The following is a 21,066-nucleotide window of genomic DNA, read 5'->3' as shown; positions in this document are numbered from 1 at the left end:
TGCTGGAATAATGGCGACAGTTCCTTTAACCTTTGAGACGGGCGGTAACTCTCTGTGGAGTGTGTCGGAAACATTCACTTCCTTGACCATGCTGTAGGTCATGTAACTGTTTGTTACATGCAATATGTTTTGAGGACTTCACCAGACAGAGGTTGCTCTCCGATTTTGTGATGAAACAAAAGTGTGGTTGAATGTACTTTCTGCCACTGTGTGTTCTTATTGTCTCAGCCTTAGGACTATATATCACAGTGGCAAGGCATATGAACTAACAGGTTACAGAGAAAACAACACAATTACCACAACACATACTGTACTGTAGCTTGTAATATGGCTTTCGCTCTGTATTGGCTTCCCCTGTGATTTTAGCCACACGCCACTACTGCCCGTAGGTAAGCATTTCACTGTTAGTCGACAGCAGTTGTTTACGAAGCATGGGATAAATACAAATTTGATTTGACATGGTATTCAAATTAGGGCCAGGACGATACCAGTATCATGAAACTCGTTAGTATCATGGCAAGGAAACAAAACACAAAGCGGATTTGACCTCTTTAGGAGAACAGCCCTAATGTTGGAAACAAACATCATTATGTTGTCATCCAGAGTCACATGTATTTATATTCCACGCTATAGCGCACACTATTCTACATACGTTGGGTTTATAAAGGACCAAAGAGTTTGGACTGTTTCCTGTTTGAATTTCTGGCATTGAAGAAATATTACGATACTGGTATTGTCACAGCCCTAATTAAAATATGTATCTTTATCAGTCCACTGTGTCCGCTATTGTTACCAGATTTCCTAGTCCCTCCCTGTACGCACATTATTTGACAGATATTCTTTCAGAATAATATGTATTTATTTATTTGTAGATAATTATTGATGCCATAAGTCAATGGTGCCATCTGTCAATGATTTTACAGGGCGGTATAATGATGATTTAAATGATTTGACCATCCAGATCAGTTTAAACTTGTAATATACAGTATACAGATACAATGCAGGCCTGACTACCACTGGAGGTGGTCAGGAGAATCTGATCACAATCAGATCACAATGCGTCTATAAATCATCTACACCGATTTAAAATGTGGGCACAATCTGAATGTGAACAAGATCAGGACAAAGGACGCATGTTAGCACCAGGTATAAACGGTACTAAAATGCTAATCCTAAGGCGAACTAGTTCATCACGCTATGTGGCTGTAGACTCACACCTCAGCCATGCTATTCTCTGCATTCCAACATGTTCCACATAGACAAACAACTGTTCCACTGTGAGCCCACACCTCAGATGGCTATGTAAATACCCATTATGTGAATTGCAGGGAGATCATGGAGTGTGCGAATTTTGGGTGAAAATATAATTACTTTGTATTTTCCTGAAAGATGAAATATGTTAAATGTGAATGACGGCAAATAAACACTGACAAACACTGTTATGGAGGACTACTTACTGGCATAGAAAGGACAACTGTTGTAGAAAGGACAGACAGTTCACAGCCTCCATTGACATCTGTCACGTTCTGACCATAGTTCTTATGTGTTTTCCTTGTTTTAGTGTTGGTCAGGACGTGAGCTGGGTGGGCATTCTATGTTGTGTGTCTAGTTTGTCTATTTCTATGTTTGGCCTAATATGGTTCTCAATCAGAGGGAGGTGTTAGTCATTGTCTCTGATTGGGAACCATAATTAGGTAGCTTGTTTTGTGTTGGGTTTTGTGGGTGGTTGTTTCCTGTCTTTGTGTTTTCTGCACCAGATAGGACTGTTCCGGGTTTTGCCACATTTATTGTTTTGTTTTGTGTTCATGTTGAGTTTCTCTTATTAAATAACATGAACTCTAACAATGCTGCATTTTGGTCCTCCTCTCCTTCGACGGAAGAAATCCATTACAACATCTCTACAGGTTGTCATGGCTCTTGGACACAGCGGGGAAGATGGTAAGAAATAAGTGAGTGTTTCTAAGCTCTGTCTCTGACTGGTCCCTGAAAAAGACTGAGTGAGAGAGAGAGACTGGCTGGCGCTCATGAATAAAACAGGATGCTGCTAGATAGGAGAGGAGCGAGCTGATTTTGATACGAGGTTGATCACATCCGAAATCCATTTCAGGAGGAAACTAGAGGCCCACAAGTAGAGTGACCTTGGATGGAGAGAGTACATAAGAAGAAGAGTAAAGAGAAGGAGAGCCAAGAGCAGGAGCCAAAACAAAACTAAGAACAAGAAGAAAATGTTGGAGTAACTGTCAAGAGACAGACCAGCAGACAAAAGTGGCACCATTTTCTGTACGTTTCTCTGGTTGAGAAGACGTCATGTAACCAGATTCCAACTGGTCAGTCGAAGTAAAGACATTTTCCATGACAAGATCAAGACGTCATGGGAAAGATGTGAGATGTTGGATGTCATCAATTATATAACCAGATAAATATGTATTTTTCTGGTTGCTGAAACTGTTCATTTCCTTATACAACCACTATCCCAAAAAACTGAAACAAAAGCATTTCATCTCCTTGTGTGACCTTGTTGGAGACCATTGTAACACAGGGGATGGATACTATTTGTCAGTGGACACTAATTGGCATTACAGGAACCTGCCACATTTTCAAAATCTGTGGCTGGCAAACCAACCCAATACACTTGGAATGTGGAGACGTAATAGAATGTCAAAAAGCAAAAATTACTATAGACATCTTTCTGTTTTGGAGAGAGCGTTGGGATTGCTAGTAAATGCATTTGCAGTGGCTAATTAATGGTAAAAAGATAATGGTTTTGCCCCACAGTTAGCCAAGATGATTAAGCTTGCTAGCTAAAATTGTTTGCAGTTAGTTAACAATCGTGTCTACACTACTTTCAATGCCATTGGATTAAACTGTGTAAGTAAAGATGCTGGAAATTTGTCATTCATATAATACTGTCTATTTCATTCACATAACAGAGGGTACAGTATTTCATTAAACTATCGAGCAGAGGGATTCACACAACACCGTCTATTTCATTCCAGAGGGATTCACACAACACCGTCTATTTCATTCCAGAGGGATTCACACAACACCGTCTATTTCATTCCAGAGGGATTCACACAACACCGTCTATTTCATTCCAGAGGGATTCACACAACACTGTCTATTTCATTCCAGAGGGATTCACACAACACTGTCTATTTCATTCCAGAGGGATTCACACAACACTGTCTATTTCATTCCAGAGGGATTCACACAACACCGTCTATTTCATTCCAGAGGGATTCACACAACACCGTCTATTTCATTCCAGAGGTATTCACACAACACCGTCTATTTCATTCCAGAGGGATTCACACAACACCGTCTATTTCATTCCAGGGGGATTCAGACTGGAGGATCTTCTGCCTCCAGTCTGCCATTTATTTTCCATCTGTCCTCAGAGGGGATGGCTAGGGTTCAGAGAGGGTTCAGATAGTGCACCGTACAGACTTCTCAGGTTATTTTTTTCAATATCTTTCGCCAGCCTTACAGGTAATCCAGACCACATGCACACAGGGAACCATTGTAGGGAACAAAGACAGGCACTACCACGGATGTGGCATCCATTTTAGGACATCCTCAGCCTCTTGATCAGATAGTGGTGAGGTTGTGATCCACAGAGGGGATTGTATAATATTTACACTAGCTCTGACCACGATCCACAGAGAGGATAGTAGTATATTTACACTAGCTCTGACCATGATCCACAGAGAGGATGGTAGTATATTTACACTACCTCTGACCGTGATCCACAGAGAGGATTGTAGTATATTTACACTAGCTCTGACAATAATCCACATAGAGGCTGGTAGTATATTTACACTAGCTCTGACCATGATCCACAGAGAGAATGGTAGTATATTTACACTAGCTCTGACAGTGATCATCAGAGAAGATGGTAATATATTTACACTAGCTCTGACCATGATCCACAGAGAGAATGGTAGTATATTTACACTAGCTCTGACAGTGATCATCAGAGAAGATGGTAATATATTTACACTAGCTCTGACCATGATACACAGAGGATCGTAGTATATTTACACTAGTTCTGAATGTGCTTTCCTTCTACTTCCACAATACCTAGTGTCGTTTCTTGCATCATTAAAAGTAAAGACTGTTATTTTTTCAAATCAATTCTCTGTAATTAGTATTACGTGATTAAACTAATCATGTAAATGTAATTAACTAGGAAGTCAGGGCACCAAGGAAAATCTTCAGATTACAAAGTTATAATTTTCCTAATATAACTTTTCAGATATTTTAATATCTGATCAATTAGTCTTCTAATTAAGGAATTATTCTTTACCTCACGTTAGTCTCATTCCAAACGTCGTAAGTTGTTGGTTAAATGCACAAACCCAGCCTTCACTATGAATTATCCATATATCAGTTGTCTTAATCATTTATTTACTAACTAACTAAATAATCACAAAAATACATAACAAACAAACAGTAGATATGGTTACAAAGAAATGATAGGGCATGTGCCCTAGTGGAATAAGTCGATATGGCGGCTTGGTGGACAAAGGGAAGTGGGTGTGGACTGAGAAGGGTGCGAATGACAAAAGTCCCTACACAGTTGATAATTATTATGATTGAAATGCTAATCCTTTGCACATGAACGCTCACTCACTCGGGAATAATTGCAATCAATATATATATTTATGCTCAGTGTGTCGTCGTGATCTCTGTTGGAATCGTCCATCTTTCTGTTGGAAAGTTAAGTCTCTCTCTCTCCCATGAAGTCTTTTGTGGTTAGGATGGATACTTCAGAGTCCCATTCAGAAATGTTCTTATAGAATAGATGTTTGGCGGTTGTCAGTCTCGCATTCAATGGTACATAATTCCTCGCTGCAGACTAGTAATTAGTGTCGAAGAGTTGCTCTTATTCTGTCAGAATCAATGATCTCAGAGTTTCAACAACCATTACAACCTTAGCTTACACTGAAATTCTTGTGGTCTCTACTCAAACCTTTAGCTCCCTCAGCTGACCGAGGTAGGCATGGTCTCAAGGGAATTTCTTCAGGTGGGGATTATATTCATAACAGTAGAAAAGGGCTGTCCCATCACACCAGATCGATGTCTGTGCTCATGGGGGCGAGCCAATGACTTAGATAACTTCTTATAGGCAGGTGGGACGGTAGCGTCTTACCTGGCCAACATCCGGTGAAATTGCAGAGCACGAAATTCAAACTACAGTATTATAAATATTTAACTTTCATAAAATCACAAGTTTAATACATTAAAATAAAGCTTAACTTCTTGTTAATCCAGCCGCTGTGTCAGATTTCAAAAAGGTTTTACGGCGAAAGCAAACCATGCGATTATCTGAGGACAGCGCCAGCATACAAACACATGAAAAACATATTTTAACCAGGCAGTTGCGACACGAAAGTCAGAAATAGCGATTTAAAAAATGCCTTACCTTTGATGATCTTCTTCTGTTGGCACTCCACAAGGTCCCAGTTACATCACAAATGGTCCTTTTGTTCGATAATGTCCTTCTTTATATCCATAAAAGCTCAGTTTAGCTGGCACGCTTCAGTCAATAATCCACCCAGTTTCCCTCCATCAAAATGCATACAAAATGAATCCCAAACCTTACTAATAAACGTCAAACAACGTTTATAATCAAACCTTAGGTACCCTAATACGTAAATAAACGATAACATTTAAGAGGGAGAATCGTTATTGTCTTTACCGGAGAAAAATACCAAAGACCGTGCTTTCTTCCACACGCTTGGAAACACTACAGCCAAAAGGGAAGCCACCTTTTTTCCAAAAACCAGTCTGAAACTCTTTCTAAAGACTGTTGACATCTAGTGGATGCCCATGGAACTGCAATCGGGGAGGACTTAGCCTTATAATAAAAGTGATAGCCATCGAAAATAGTGGTAGGCTGAATTAATTTTTTTGGGGGAAGGGTGGTTTGTCCTCAGTTATTATGAAAATAAAATAAAACTAAGGCCATTAACACAACAGGGGGAAAGAACATTCAGGGCCACGTCATGACACCAGTGATTTATACCTGTATTTATTACGGATCTTCTCTTCCTGGTGTCCAGCAAAATTAAGGCAGTTTATACAATTTTAAAAGATTACAATATATTCACAGATTTCACAGCACACTGTGTGCCCTCAGGCTCCTACTCCACCACTGCCACATATCTGCAGTACGAAATCCATGTGTATTTATAGTGCGTATGTTATTGTGTGTGTGTGTTAGTGTACATATGTCTGTCAGAGTATGTGTGTGTGTGTGTGTGTGTGTGTGTGTGTGTGTATGCATGTGTCTGTGCCAATGTTTGTTGCTTCACAGTCCCCGCTGTTCCATAAGGTGTTTTTTAATGGGTTTTTTAAATCTAATTTTACTGCTTGTGTCAGTTTCTTGATGTGAAATAGAGTTCCATTTTGTCGTGGCTCTATGTAGTACTGTGTGCCTCCCATAGTCTGTTCTGGACTTGGGGACTGTGAATGGACCTCTGTGGCATGTCTTGTGGGGTATGCATGGGTTTCTGAGCTGTGTGCCAGTAGTTTAGACAGACAGCTCGGTGCATTCAACATGTCATTACCTCTCTTAAATAAAAGCAGTGATGAAGTCAATCTCTCCTCCACTTTCAGCCATGAGAGATTGACAATAAGTAATTATTTCGCCGCTATGGCCTATTTATTGCCTTTACCTCCCTTATCTTACCTCATTTGCACACAATGTACATATATTTTTTTCTATTGTGTTATTGACTGTATGTTTGTTTATTCCATGTGTAACTCTGTGTTGTTTGTGTCGCACTGCTTTGCTTTATCTTGGCCAGGTCGCAGATGTAAATGAGAACTTGTTCTCAACTGGCCTACCTGTTGAGAACACATTTAAAAAACATTTAAAACATGCATATTATTAATATTAGCGCTCTGTGTACATCCAAGGACCAGCCGTGCTGCCCTGTTCTGAGCCAATTGCAATTTTCCTAAGTCCTTTTTTGTGGCACCTGACCACACGACTGAACAGTAGTCAAGGTGTGACATAACTAAGGCCTGTAGTGCCCTGCCTTGTATGATTGTGCTATTAAGTGATAAGTGAGAGGTTCACAGCAGATGAAGGCAACAGATGGTCGTGAAACACACACTCCATGCTAACCCCTGTGGCTACTATGCATATTCCTGCTCCTCACCAGGTTTTAGTCTGCAGTGTGCGGCATCACTGGGTAGCTCATCTGTTAAGATGGTGACAGGATCTACTCCTACATTTCCACATTGACAAGACTGGAATAATCATGACCACATGTCTGCTTGTTTCCAGCAGAATGCCTCTGCCCTGCATATGGATCCTTATGATACAGATGTAGGATCTTAATTTGACCCTGCAGCTACTGAGAAATGCAAATTATTGTGTGGATTATAATGAATGTACCTTTTTGTAGTGGTTAATAGAAGTCTAGTCTTTTGTAGTGGTGATACAAGACATTTTAAAGTGGTAATTAAAACTTTAGAAACCTTTTTAAACCTACACTATAAGATAGCAGACCTGTAGATAGTAACTGACCAGCGGTCAGAAAATCACCACAGATATGTATTCCAATGGAGGCTGGTGGGAGGAGCTATAGGAGGACGGGTTTATTGTAATGGTTGGAATGGAATAGTGGAATGGTATGAAACACATCAAACATATTGAATCCACATGTTTTACTCTGTTTCATTTAGCTCCACCCACCAGCCTCCATTGGAATACATGTATGTGGGGATTGTCTGACCGCTGGTCAGTTACTCTGCACCAGGTTCTGCACAACCTCCATTAGAATACATATCTGTGGGGATTGTCTGACCACTGGTCAGTTACTCTGCACCAGGTTCTGCACAACCTCCATTGGACGCCTGTATCACATAGGTATCACGTTCACAGCTCTATAACACTACAGAATGTATCTCCATCAGAACCAATGGAGGAGAAGACCAGGCAGATAGCACAAAAACAGTCTGGTTAGGGATCTATCATTTGGATCAATCTGTCTCACACTGCACCTCTCAAGGAAATGACTGATGCTCGGGCCCAACCCTGCTTTGTCCGGAGCAACAGTGCTTTGTTAATTTTACGTGTGACCGTGTGCTCCTTATCTATCCCAAAACATATCCCAGGAAGTGTTACCAGATTGCCGGACATTTGCTCTGTAACAGTGGAGAGCACCACTTTGTATTCCTCTGTCCTCAGACTTCCCTTGTGTTAAAATGGAGAGTGGTGTGACGCAAAATGCTACAGGCCCTCTGTAGAAAACCCTTACAGTTGTCCATGAGTACTACTCAGAACCCTCACTCAAACCCTCTCTCTGGCCCTGGGACGTGAAGGCAAGTGTGCGTAATGATGGTGGCAGGAGTGCGTAATGACGGGGAGCCTGGCGGGAGCAGGCGTGACACTATCACTAGTTTGCTCCCCTATTCCAGTTTGCGTGTGTGCCTGTTTGGTGTGGGGAAATAAAATGGGGACTGTTTCCCTGTCTCCTTCTGGTCATTATTAGCCCTGTTACCGGGACTCTGGGACAGTTGTACCTATATATTTAATCTGGCACCTCTATTGGAGACCACCACATGGTTGCACTCTTTTTCACCCTCCATTCCCTTAACTCATTTATATGGATAATTAAATATGAATTGCATGTGGTTGAGAGGCTATGTTCCAAATTGAACAGGGGAGGATGCCACTTGTCGCTCAAATGTAATCACTCTAGTAAATAGTGGCTGCAGATGGTAATTCAAACAGCCCAAATTAACATCATGGATGAGAAGCCTCTGCCTATAATTGATTTAACAAGGCAAGTCAGTTTAGAACAAATTCTTATTTACAATGACAGCCTATACCGGCCAAACCCGGACGACACTGGGCCAATTGTGCGCCACCCTATGGGACTCCCAATCCCAGCTAGTTGTGATACAGCCTGGATTTGAACCAGGGTGTCTGTTCTGAGACGCATTGCCTTAGACTGCTGCTCCACTCAGGAGCCCCCATTAAGTTCAAGCCAGTGTTCGCAATTTCAGTTGCTGACATTTTCCTAAATGCGGAAAGATTAGGGTTGCACCATTCCAGTGACTTTGCCAAACTCCCAGGTTTTCCAGAAATCCCGGGTGGAAGAGGAAGCAATCAGCAGGAAATCCAGAATCCTCTGACCAGGATTGTTGAAAACCTGGAATTTTCTAATCAAATCAAATCAAATTGTATTAGTCACATGCACCGAATACAACAGGTGTAGATCTTACAGTGAAATGCTTACCTTCGAGCCCCTAACCAACAATGCAGTTAAAAAAAAATATGAGTAAGAAATAAAAGTAACAAGTAATTAAAGTACAGCAGTAAAATAACAACAGAGAGACCATATACAGGGGGATACTGGTATAGAGTCAATGTGCGGGGGCACCGGTTAGTTGAGGTAGTATATAGATAGAGTTATTGAAGTGACTATGCATAGATGACAACAACAGAGAGTAGCAGCGGAGTAAAAGAGGGGGAGGGGAGGGCAATGCAAATAGTCTGGGAAGCCATTTGATTAGATGTTCAGTAGTCAAATGGCTTGGGGGTGAAAGCTGTTTAGAAGCCTCTTGGACCTGGACTTGGCGCCCCAGTGCTGCTTGCCATGTGGTAGCAGAGAGAACAGTCTATGACTAGTGAGGCTGGAGTCTTTGACAATTTTGCAACTGTAGGAAAGATTGGGATAATTGATGTACGATATATTGGAATCGCTGTGTCTGTCACTTTTTCTTTGTTCTGAACTCTAATATGGGATGGCAGTATGGGACATTCTAACAATATGCAAACCAATGGAGGCTGCTGAAGGGAGGACGGCTCATTATATGTCTGGAACAGAGCTAATGGGATGGCATCAAACACATAGAATCCATGTTTGATACCATTCCACTTATTCCACTCCAGCCATTACCATGAGCCTCCCCTATTAAGTTGCCACCAACCTCCTGTGATTCAAACACAGCTCAATAGTCTATTGAACTCATTGACCCTTCATCAATAGCATAGGCCGAGACTGACGACAAAGTCAGAATCTCCAAGCTTTCCCCTCAATCAAGTAAGCCAATCGTTTTGACCTGATGATTTCATCCCTTGCAGGCTTCATAAAAACAGATCCTATAGCTCATGGGGCGGCAGCGTAGCGTAGTGGTTAGAGCGTTGGACTAATAACCGGAAGGTTGCAAGTTCAAACCCCTGAGCTGACAAGGTACAAATCTGTCGTTCTGCCCCTGAACAGGCAGTTAACCCACTGTTCCTAGGCCGTCATTGAAAATAAGAATGTGTTCTTAACTGACCTGCCTGGTTAAATAAAGGTAAAATTTAATAAATTTAAAAATTTAAAAATTCAGGACAGCTATGAACTGTCAGGGTCACAACTATACAAAAACAAGACCTTTAATGATGATAATATTGTCATTGACACACATTGGTTATTCTGAGAATAAGCCTGTGGGTCTTTTTATAGATAATTTACCACACTCTTACTAACAATATTCACTAGCTGATAGGAAAAACAGTCTTCACAAAGGTCAAGCTAGACTTTAAATGGAAACTCTAGTGACATATGACCCATAATGTTCTCCCCGGAGACCCAGCTCCATCAACACTCCACTGCTCCAACTGGAAACTGGGGGGAGGAAAGAAAATAACAAAAAAACGTATTTTTATTTGGCAAAGCCTGGTCCCAGATCTGTTTGTGTTGTCTTCCCAACTCCTAGCCTGGTCCCAGATCTGTTTGTGCTGTCCTCCCAACTCCTAGCCTGGTCCCAAATATGTGTGTGCTGTCTTCCCAACTCCTAGCCTGGTCCCAAATATGTTTGTGCTGTCTTCCCAACTCCTAGCCTGGTCCCAAATATGTTTGTGCTGTCTTCCCAACTCCTAGCCTGGTCCCAAATATGTTTGTGTTGTCTTCCCAACTCCTAGCCTGGTTCCAAATATGTTTGTGCTGTCTTCCCAACTCCTAGCCTGGTCCCAAATATGTTTGTGCTGTCTTCCCAACTCCTAGCCTGGTCCCAAATATGTTTCTGCTGTCTTCCCAACTCCTAGCCTGGTCCCAAATATGTTTGTGTTGTCTTCCCAACTCCTAGCCTGGTCCCAAATATGCTTGTGTTGTCTTCCCAACTCCTAGCCTGGTCCCAAATATGTTTGTGCTGTCTTCCCAACTCCTAGCCTGGTCCCAAATATGTTTGTGTTGTCTTCCCAACTCCTAGCCTGGTCCCAAATATGTTTGTGCTTTCTTCCCAACTCCTAGCCATGTCCCAAATATGTTTTTGTTTTCTTCCCAACTCCTAGCCTGATCCCAGATCTGTTTGTGCTGTCTTCCCAACTCCTAGCCAGGTTCCAGATCTGTTTGTGCTGTCTTCCCAACTCCTAGCCTGGTTTCAGATCTGTTTGTGCTGTCTTCCCAACTCCTAACCTGGTCCCAAATATGTTTGTGTTGTCTTCCCAACTCCTAGCCTGGTCCCAAACATGTTTGTGCTGTCTTCCCAACTCCTAGCCTGGTCCCAAATATGTTTGTGCTGTCTTGCCAACTCCTAGCCTGGTCCCAAATATGTTTGTGCTGTCTTCCCAACTCCTAGCCTGGTCCCAAATATGTTTGTGCTGTCTTCCCAACTCCTAGCCTGGTCCTAGATCTGTTTGTGTTGTCTTCCCAACTCCTAGCCTGGTCCCAGATCTGTTTGTGCTGTCTTGCCAACTCCTAGCCTGGTTCCAGATCTGTTTGTGCTGTCTTCCCAACTCCTAGCCTGGTTCCAGATCTATTTATGTCATCTTGCCAACTCCTAGTCTGGTTCCAGATCTGTATGTGCTGTCTTGCCAACTCCTAGCCTGGTTCCAGATCTGTTTGTGTCGTCTTGCCAACTCCTAGCCTGGTTCCAGATCTGTATGTGCTGTCTTGCCAACTCCTAGCCATTCCCATATGTGTTGTGCTGTCTTGCTGACTCCTAGCCTGGTCCCAGTTCTGTTTGTGCTTTCTTGTCAACTCTTGTGATCATTGCTTGGCATAACAGCATTAGGAGTTGGCTATACAACACAACTATATCGAGGACCAGACTAGGGTTAGGCTGTGCTGTACTTACCTCCCTTGGCTACCTGTTCCTGTGCCTTTACATACGTGTAGGTACTGAACAGCTTATTGCTTGTGTAGATGTGGCATTTGTGTAAGTCTTCAACCAATGTTATCAAACTCCCATGTATGTCATTTGTGATCAGTCAGTCCTACTGGATTACCAGCTTCTATATGTGCAGACTTCAGCCTTGTATGTAGTTACATACAGTATTTCATAGCACACTCATATCTAACTGACTTTCATGTTGGACTATTTGGAATCAGTTTAATCTCTGGATCAACATACTATATAACAAAACTTTCGCTCGTTCACAAGATTGATCTGATCTGTGAAACCAAAACAAATAGAACATTTGATGATTGAAATAAGACAACTAATGCATGTCACCTGGACAAAGGAAACCCCAAAATGGAGGACCAATCTCCTCAATCAAGTCACTATCCATCTGACTGGGAAGGAAATTAAGCTTTTAAGCATTGGTTAGGAGGAAAGGGAGCTGTGATCCGCACTGGTGCTTTGCCCAGATAAGTAGGACCCTCACAGATGCCTTCCACTCTTCCATGTTCCCTCACACAATGGTTGCTAGGTAACGGCAGGCGCTTCATGCCATGTCGTGTGTTCAGAGGGCCGCAGTATGAGTGAAAAACCCTTATATAAAGTGCTCATAATAAGAGAGTCAAACAGAACAGTAGCGGACAAGGGCATTAATGCACACCAGGGTAAGGAACTGAGGTTCGCTGTGGTTCGTTGGTGTGTGTGTGCGTGTGTGCCTGTGTGTGTGTGTGTGTGTGTGTGCTCGTGTGCTCTGTGTGTGTGTGTGTGTGTGTGCATGTGTGCTCGTGTGTCTGTGTTTGTGTGTGTGTGTGTGTGTGTGTGTGTGTGTGTGTGTGTGTGTGTGTGTGTGTGTGTGTGTGTGTGTGTGTGTGCATGTATTTGTGTTACAGGAGACGTGAACGATAATGGAAAACCAATTGTTCTCTCATAGCTGGACATAACCTAAAAAAATATTTGCCTTGCATGAACGTCTTCCTCTAGCTGGTCTACCAGCTGCCAGGGAACCATTAGCACTCAGATGGAAAGATGAACACCCCTCATTCAAATGTACATTGGCGACACTCGCCCCCGCATCTTACGTCTTTTCAAATGGCGCTCTACTCTGCTGGAAATGGAGATTGCCCAATTCCACGGTTGTTAATAGTGGTTATGCAAAGAAATCTTTTCTCCTCCACAGTCTCAGTGTAAAGACTCTCAGAGTTAGAGGCACGTCTCCTGCAGTGCCATTAGCCTGGCAGAACAACAGAAGAGGAACTTAATAGAATCTACCACGACCATGCCAAGGTGTTGAGTGGGTGCAGGTGCAGAAGCTGAAAAGTACATCTCAAGTCGTCTGACTGACATTGCCAGGGTGTTTTGTTATGTTGTGCACAGACATGAATCTGTCTAAAGTACATTTCATTTTTGAGACAGAGATTTCGGAATAGGCTTCAGTACCAAACTTATAAGATTTTGTCCAATGCAAGAGATAGAAGTTCAATTTTTTTTTATTGTTTTGGGGGGCGGGCTTCAACATAACACAAAACATTTATATAAGAGTACAACCGTTCTGCTGCATGCCAATGTTTGTTATACGCCGTTTTGATCATTTCTCATCTGAAAGCTTCCAGCACCGTATTTCTTAAGAAAACCCTTTCAACCATACTAACAAACCCTCCGTTCAACACAAGGGCTTTGTGGAGCTTCTGTTGAAAGTCTCTCTGCTTTGTGGAGCTTCTGTTGAAAGTCTCTCTGCTTTGTGGAGCTTCTGTTGAAAGTGTCTCTGCTTTGTGGAGCTTCTGTTGAAAGTCTCTCTGCTTTGTGGAGCTTCTGTTGAAAGTCTCTCTGCTTTGTGGAGCTTCTGTTGAAAGTCTCTCTGCTTTGTGGAGCTTCTGTTGAAAGTCTCTCTGCTTTGTGGAGCTCCTGTTGAAAGTCTCTCTGCTTTGTGGAGCTTCTGTTGAAAGTCTCTGCTTTGTGGAGCTTCTGTTGAAAGTCTCTCTGCTTTGTGGAGCTTCTGTTGAAAGTCTCTCTGCTTTTATCAAAGGCCTTGTCTGTCTTTCATGGGACTTTTGCTTTTATCACCTCGGCCAAAACCGACAAATGTCTGTTTGTGTGGATGAACATGTACAAACACTCAGACGTGCTCCACAGACAACATTTACACCTAGACTACTAATGAGTATGGTACTCTAAAACAACCCAGCAGAGATTATTATAGAGTACTACTGGGCTCTGAGAGATGAGCACCAAAGCCAAGAGAAGAAGAGATCTGGCTGCCCGCAGCGTGGAATGGTGTACGCGGGCCGTTTGATGTGCCCAGACCAGGACCCTAGGAAAGGGTGCAGGGTACGGGGTGTGTCACCATGGTGAAACGGCAGAGGTGAAAGGGGGACAGCCTGCCATTTTCCAACAGCGTCAGAAGTTCTTCAGACACACAAGAGCTCTTCACAGCCCTTGAAGCTCTGAATCGTGCGACCCGTGTGCCCTTTGCTGATAATGACTTCTCACACAACGCAATTATGTGAGTGCAGGCAAGCCGGCAAAGGCCAGACAGGCAAAGACAAAAATAACTGGCAAGTGGCCTCATTGTCCTATGGAGACAAAATAAATTGTCTGATGGTTGTGTTATGGTTGGTTTTCTGAAATTCACAAATAGAACCTCCACTAGAAGTTAAACGTTCCGCCATCAGAAGAATACAAGTTCCTCTAATCTCATAGGGACGAATCCTAACTTCCACTTAAGTCAAATGCATAACTAAGTGAAGATCTCCCATTAGCCATACATAGCTACCATAACGAGCTTCCAGGGAATCATCTCAAGTGCATAACTAAGTGAAGATCTCCCGTTAGCCATACATAGCTACCATAAAGAGCTTCCAGTGAATCATCTCAAGTGCTTAACTAAGTGAAGATCTCCCGTTAGCCATACATAGCTACCATAAAGAGCTTCCAGTGAATCATCTCAAGTGCTTAACTAAGTGAAGATCTCCCGTTAGCCATACATAGCTACCATAACGAGCTTCCAGTGAATCATCTCAAGTGCATAACTAAGTGAAGATCTCCCATTAGCCATACATAGCTACCATAAAGAGCTTCCAGTGAATCATCTCAAGTGCATAACTAAGTGAAGATCTCCCGTTAGCCATACATAGCTACCATAACGAGCTTCCAGTGAATCATCTCAAGTGCATAACTAAGTGAAGATCTCCCGTTAGCCATACATAGCTACCATAACGAGCTTCCAGTGAATCATCTCAAGTGCATAACTAAGTGAAGATCTCCCGTTAGCCATACATAGCTACCATAACGAGCTTCCAGTGAATCATCTCAAGTGCATAACTAAGTGAAGATCTCCCGTTAGCCATACATAGCTACCATAACGAGCTTCCAGTGAATCATCTCAAGTGCTTAAGCATTTTTGAATCTCCGAGGGCAATGGTGAATAATACTTTTGGGACACTAAAGCGACTCTCTATTCTGCCTGAGACGGAGGCAGTCGCTTGCTGATTAGCATATTCATCAGACTTCACCTCCTGTTCAGCTTCACAGCTCAGAGATCACAGATCTGTGAATCATGACTCGTGTCTGCTGCATTCAGAGCTGCTGAACCAGAGACAGGGCGGCTACAGTAATAAACCTGACCCCAGCGCGTCACTGTCGGGTACAGAGAATGACAGCGCCCCTCTAGATAGAGAGAGACCCGGGTGGTTGGAGTCTGTGGTTGTCTATCTGTCTGGATGGTCAAAGGTAGAGGATGATGTTTAGAAGAGCAGAACTTTCAAGGATCTCTTTTCCAATCCATTATGATGTGATATTAGAGTCTCCAGTTCATGTTCGCCGTGTGCAAAGTGAAATCGATGCTTTCCTAGATATATGTTGTGATCAAGTCTTGAAAGTATTCTTTGAATTGAATTCTGGTCTATTGTATCATGAGTCCTTATTCCATTGTCAGTGAATCCTCTGTGGAGCAATGTAGAGAAAATATTACATTCACTTCTCATGATGAATTCTATTACTTATAGTTGTGTGTGTATTGTTGTGTATTGTTAGATATTACTGCACTGTCGGAGCTAGAAGCACAAGCATTTCGCTACACCCGCAATAACATCTGCTAAATATGTGTCCCCGACCAATAACATTTGATTTTATTTGATATTGGCTAAAATATCAGCTGATTAAAAGTTAAAAACAGGGTAATAGTAGAGTTTGCTTTTGAAAAGATAATTTGACACTTCAGTTCCATCTGTTATTCCAATTAAGCAAATACATCTTCATACACAGCTTCAGCCTACGTGTTGTTAAAATGTAAACACTCCTTTTAACAGCTCCTGTAGAGTTGTTTTCATGTATTTGGATAATTAAAACACTCTCTTGATGAAAAACCTCAATTACTCCACAGCTGGGATCAAATGAGCGTTTTCAATTAGCTCACCGAGGTGCCATGGAACATGTTGCGTCTAGAGGAGCGTCACATCTACAAAGACAGACAAAGCGTTTCTCATCTCAAAGCGATACAGAAAATAATGAGGGATCATAATGAAAAGTCCTTCCTTCAACAGCACTGTAAGATGTCCAATGTACATCCATGTCATTTAGCAGACTCTCTTATCCAAAGCCATACAGTAGTGATACTGGTCCCCCGTGGGAATCGAACCCACAACTCTAGCATTGCAAGCGCCATGCTCTCCCAACTCAACGACACAGGACCCATGTGCTCTTAAAGGAATGCTACACTCAAAAACGACATTCTATTACGTTTTTCATTAGTCCACTGTTCATACAATCACCAAAAAATGGAAAAACTGAGAGATATGAACCATGGACTGTTTGACAACACACTTAAAGATTGTTTTGAGTGTAGTATTCATTTACTTTAATTATCATATCTGTAGTAATTATGTTGAATATAATAATAAACTACATTTATCAATCTGACTCCAATGTTATGTGAATAAATTCCACAGGCTCTGTGTGTCTCTAGAAGATATAGCTAGATAGCCTCTCATCACCACTTAGGACCACTATAATGAACATGTTTTTAACTTGCACTGTTTTTCAATTACTAAGAAACTAGAAATATCTAATCCTGGCGACCAATGTTGTAGTATTAATCTATTGAGGCAAGCAGGTCGGGGATGTCAAGGTGGTACTCAAGCACGTGCTATGTGTATAGTTTATATAACAACATTATTCTTAATTCATTCCAACTTAGATGTGTGTGTATTGGGTATATGTTGTGTAGTTACTTGTTTAGATATTACTGCACTGTCGGAGCTAGAAGCACAAGCATTTCGCTACACGTGTAATAACATCTGATAATCACGTGAATGTGACCAATAAAATGTGATTTGATATGAAATACATGATACACTACAGACTTCTCAGTGGTTACACACGTCTTCAGTTCAGAATAATATCTACGAGAAAAAACTGGAGCTTGCTAACGAGTTCTCAAAGTGTGAACAAATTCACAGTCCTTTTATACAAATTCAAACAGAAACTCACCGACAACATTTATTTGCACTTTGGCTAATAAAAACAATAGAGAGGAACAACACACTCAGATTCTAATCAACTCAATTAAAATGATAGACGCGCACCTCTGTGTCACTCCTCTTTGAACTATCAGCCGTCCAAATGAACAAAATAACAGTTTCCCTGTAACAATAAATCCATAGCTCTTTATGAACCCTAGAAACAATCCAAACATGACAATTCATTCAGACAGTAACAATGATTCGGTTAATTTCACGTTTTCATGTGTATTGACAACCCCAACGTCCGTGCTCACCGGGTTCTATGGGAACTTCCTGCCCCAGATAAAGCCACAGATATTTGTCTGTGACCTCTGTGATAGCCCACAGATGGTCAGCCATGCAAACCACAGGATGTTGGTGGCACCTTAATAGGGAAGAACGGGCTGGTGGTAATGTCTGGAGCGGAATCAGTGGAATGGTGTCAAACACATTGTTTCCAGGTGTTTGATGCCATTCCATTTGCTCTGTTCCGGCAATTATTATGAGCCGTCCTCCCCTCAGCAGCCTCCACAGATCCAAACCATGTCATAAATGGTGATTGTGACATCACGCTGGTATTCACTTCTCTCATTTTTTAACTACACTCATAAATAAAGCCCTTATGCCATGGCTAGCTAGTGATACACAAATCAGGTCAGTTATTTTGCCAATAGATCAGATTTGAGCTGCCCAGTTACACGCAGCCTTATGTCGCGTTCCCCTGCTCAGATGTTGCAGTGGTTGTGTGCCACGTTACCGACTGTATCATTGACTGACAGATTGTTATAATATATGATGTGGTTAGCTGTAAAATGCCTGTCCAGGCATGTAAGATCTGGCTTGGGTCAGCAACGGCTGGGCAGAGGAAAGCGCCCTTAGTCTCTCTCTCTCTCTCTCTCTCTCTCTCTCTCTCTTTCTCTCCCTCGCTGTCTCTGCCCCCCTTCTTTCTCTCCCTCTCTCTCTCTCTCTCCCTCGCTGTCTCTTCTTTCTCTCTCTCTCTCTCTCTCTCTCCCTCTCTCTCCCTCGCTGTATCTTCTTTCTCTCTGTCTCTCTCTCTCTCTCTTTCTCTCCCTCGCTGTCTCTGCCCCCCTTCTTTCTCTCCCTCTCTCTCTCTCTCCCTCGCTGTCTCTTCTTTCTCTCCCTCTCTCTCTCCCTCTCTCTCTCTCTCTCCCTCGCTGTATCTTCTTTCTCTCTGTCTCTCTCTCTCTTTCTCTCCCTCGCCGTCTCTGCCCCCCTTCTTTCAGTCCCTCTCTCTCCCTTGCTGTCTCTTCTTTCTCTCTCTCTCCCTCGCTGTCTCTTCTTTCTCTCTCTCTTTCTCTCCCTCGCTGTCTCTGCCCCCCTTCTTTCTCTACCTCTCTCCCCCTTTTTTATTTCCCCTTCTAACCCTCCCTGTCGCCCTCCTAGCCCTGCTAATCAGTACATCATTTATCAGATCAGGGAGTCATATTGGTCATCATGCCATGTGGGATGGTGTTCTGGAGCTGAGCCAGATAGTGATATATGTGGATTTGGTTTCTCTTATTAGCACCAACCAGTGTCCATGTTAGGACATCCGAGATAAGTGCTGCTGAGATTGAAACATGTCCTTCTGAGATTGAAACAAGTCCTGCTGAGATTGAAACAAGTCCTACTGAGATTGGGGTGGCAGCGTAGCCTAGTGGTTTTAGTGTTGGACTAGTAACAGAAAGGTTGCAAGTTCAAATCCCTGAGCTAACAAGGTACAACGCTGTCGTTCTGCCCCTGAACAAGGCAGTTAACCCACTGTTCCTAGGCCATCATTGAAAATAAGAATTTGTTCTTACCTGACTTGCCTAGTTAAATAAAGGTCAAATAAAAAATTGAGGCAGTTCTAATATGGCATCTGTACCAATCTGCCAGACTGGGAGCCAGGCGGGGCAGCAACATTATTTACAACAACGGCCTGGGAACAGTGGGTTAACTGCCTTGTTCAGGTGCAGACGACAGAGCCTTACCTTGTCTGCTCAGGGATTCGCTCTAGCAACCTTTTTTGCATTATCAATGTTAGCTGGCTATGAAATAGCACTAAGGAGGTACTGCATGGTCATTGATAACTGCCTATGAAATTGTTGTGTGCAGTAATTTTTGATATGTGATATACAGGGGTGCAATATCTGTGTGTCTAACTTTCTCACTCATCATTATTCACAATTAATTCAGGATGATCCATAATCATGGTAGCATCCACATTCATTTTGAAGTGTTTAGAAAGTTATCTATTAGTTACAATAAAAGTGACTCCAAAATGACACAATACATTATTTACCATTCATTTCCAAGCAATTACCCCCTTAGACAGAAAAATCCATCAAAGCAAATAAGAGACTGTGAGCACGCCGAGCCATCGGAAAAGCCTCGCAACCTCAATTCAATTCAATTCAACTTCAAAGCATTTTGTGTTCCAGAAAAGAGCTGTAACAGAAAAGGAAAGACTAGTTGTAATGCTCCACCTGGTTTACTGGAGGGAAGTATCTAGAGGCTTCCACGCAGTCAAGACCTTTCAGTTTGGTCATGACAGACATTCCTCTGTGGTTTTGCTTTTTTTGCTCGGAAAGCATATTTCACTTTTTTTGCCCCAGATAATATGGTCTCTATGGCAACCAAATATGTACAATTCCGAATATGACTCAAATAAAATAAATGAATCAAAATAAGTGTGAGTTTGTTTGTTTTGTCTCTGGTTTCAAACACTCAATTGTTATCAAGATGAAGTGAGTGTTACTCCTGTACTTCATTCCAACACGGTATTCTAGGGTTTGTGTACAATTGTACATTGCAATACAACTGTATACAACTCCATTATCTGAGTTTGTATATAGGCTATTTTTGAACGCAACTGTAAAAGTATACTGATACATGCACTATTAATAAACTCTGGAGGATTCTGTAAAAGTATACTGATACATGCACTATTAATAAACTCTGAAGGATTCTGTAAAAGTATACTGATACATGCACTATTAATAAACTCTGAAGGATTCTGTAAAAGTATACTGATACATGCACTATTAATAAACTCTGAAGGATTCTGGGTATTGAACACTTTGCCTGAGATGTACAATTGTTTGCATAAATAGAAACAAAACATTGCAAATCATGTCTGGAGCGGCGCCGTCCACCACTTGATTATACAGTGTGTGACAGCAACTATAACACAACAAGACAGACTTCAAACCTAGCCAGCTACCTGCTCAGTGTCTTTTAAAAACGCTAACATGGGGAAGTGGTTTCTGACCCACCAACATTATTGGAGAAAAATAACAGAGGGATGAAAATGAATAGAAGCTGAATAAAAGGCTAAAATAGAAAGCAGATGAGAGAGGCAACAGGGGCGTGTTGACGGGTCTCTTCAGAATACAGAACCAACCAACATGTCAGTGAATTACAGTGAGCTAATTGTTGAAATATCAGTAATTTCTCCACA

The 21,066-nt window shown here is 42.0% G+C and overlaps 1 long non-coding RNA gene across 1 annotated transcript; it reads left to right on the top strand.

Annotated features, from left to right (window-relative positions):
- Positions 1-1,718: 1,718 nt before the first annotated feature.
- On the top strand, positions 1,719-2,904 carry LOC116359975 (uncharacterized). Its single transcript, XR_004206850.1, has 2 exons — positions 1,719-1,938; positions 2,108-2,904. It is a non-coding gene; the product is annotated as an uncharacterized LOC116359975 (long non-coding RNA).
- The last annotated feature ends 18,162 nt before the right edge of the window (positions 2,905-21,066 follow it).

The sequence above is a fragment of the Oncorhynchus kisutch genome, unplaced genomic scaffold (assembly GCF_002021735.2).
Source record: "Oncorhynchus kisutch isolate 150728-3 unplaced genomic scaffold, Okis_V2 Okis06b-Okis10b_hom, whole genome shotgun sequence".
NCBI lineage: Eukaryota > Metazoa > Chordata > Actinopteri > Salmoniformes > Salmonidae > Oncorhynchus > Oncorhynchus kisutch.
Note: the sequence above shows the minus strand (reverse complement) of the source record. Positions and strands in the feature narration are given on the sequence as shown.